A 1,376-nucleotide genomic window follows, 5' to 3' on the forward strand; every position below is an offset into this window, starting at 1 on the left:
AAATGAAGATTAAAAAGCTAAAGATATACAAAAATAGTAAAAAACGTATTTTTTTATAAATTACCTTAAATCAATACTATTACTCAATGGGCAAAAGGAAAAAAAGGAAAAAAGAGGAAAGAGGAAAGGAGGAAAGATTAAGGAAGAGAAATGATATGTTTCTTCAGACGTTATTTAATCAGAGATGCAGTAACACCTCCGATGGTGGATGCGAGATAATTCCACAGTCAAGCGGCATGGAAACTATTTGAGTTAGAAAAGAAAGAGGAATAATTGTGGTTGGATATTAAGAGAGTGCTTTGAGAATTAGAACGAAGAGGTAAACCATAAACTGATAAGCGTTGAAAATTTTCATGCAGGTATATAGGAGCGTTAGGACTATGAAGTACATTGAACAGAGGTGAGAGGGAGTGATAGTCTGTCCGCTGTCTAATTTTGAGCCATTTCAGTTGCCTACGATAGTCAGAAATGTGGTCATATTTCCTAAGACCAAAAATGTACCTTATGCATGTATTCTGAAGTCGTTCAAGTTTATCGAGTTGCTCACAGCTTAAATTAGTCATGGAAACATCGCGTAATCTAGAATGGGTAATGGGTAGTAGTAATACTTGTACAAGAGTACATTTAGTATTAATGGGTAAAAAAAATTGCAATCTTCTAAGTGAGTGTAGACTGAAAAACATGACGCATATGATATTTAAAAAATAAGCAAATATTGCTGTTTGAGATCTTTAAACTACCTTTTTCACAATGTTTCATGACTATTTTGCGCTCACGTTTTTTAGTAACGAGTTTTGAAAAATGTTTGCTGTACTAAATTTTTGGTAAGTGGAATACCTACTTACAGAAATGAAAAATCAACTCTATTACTACCTAATTTCATAGACATAAGTACAAGTATGTAAACAGTCAAGTCAACAAATACATTCCAACATGTGTATATTTGAGTTGACAAATTATTCAAAGAATTGTTTACTTAGCTACTGTTACTAGTGCTGAACTAATGTTTTTTTTATGCAGCGGTATTATATGGGGTTGTAGCTCAGTGGTAGAGCGTTCGCTTTGCATGTGAAAGGCCCCGGGTTCAATCCCCGGCATCTCCAAATTTTTGTTTTTGTTTGATAAAATCACAGATTAATAATTCACTAGAGAAGCCTTCTAGCTCTATTGCATAGAACAAAAGCATTTCTAATTTTGGTTTGGTTTTTAGTTTAACAACAAATGTCTAACGTGCGGTTTCGGTTTACGCTTGCAATTCTCGACACGAGCACGAACGGCACGTTGTATTGCTGTAACCTGTAGATAACTTTGTAGTTAATAATCATAGAGTTGTTTTTCTCCGTATGGGCGGCTCTAGCCAGTGGCGTGTTATTACT

The 1,376-nt window shown here is 34.6% G+C and overlaps 1 non-coding gene across 1 annotated transcript; it reads left to right on the forward strand.

The window, feature by feature from the left end:
* Positions 1–1,031: 1,031 nt before the first annotated feature.
* Positions 1,032–1,103, forward strand: TRNAA-UGC (transfer RNA alanine (anticodon UGC)). Its single transcript has one exon. It is a non-coding gene; the product is annotated as a tRNA-Ala (tRNA).
* The last annotated feature ends 273 nt before the right edge of the window (positions 1,104–1,376 follow it).

The sequence above is a fragment of the Micrasema longulum genome, unplaced genomic scaffold, assembly GCF_059751315.1.
Source record: "Micrasema longulum isolate JH-2025_06_02 unplaced genomic scaffold, ASM5975131v1 h1tg001133l, whole genome shotgun sequence".
NCBI lineage: Eukaryota > Metazoa > Arthropoda > Insecta > Trichoptera > Brachycentridae > Micrasema > Micrasema longulum.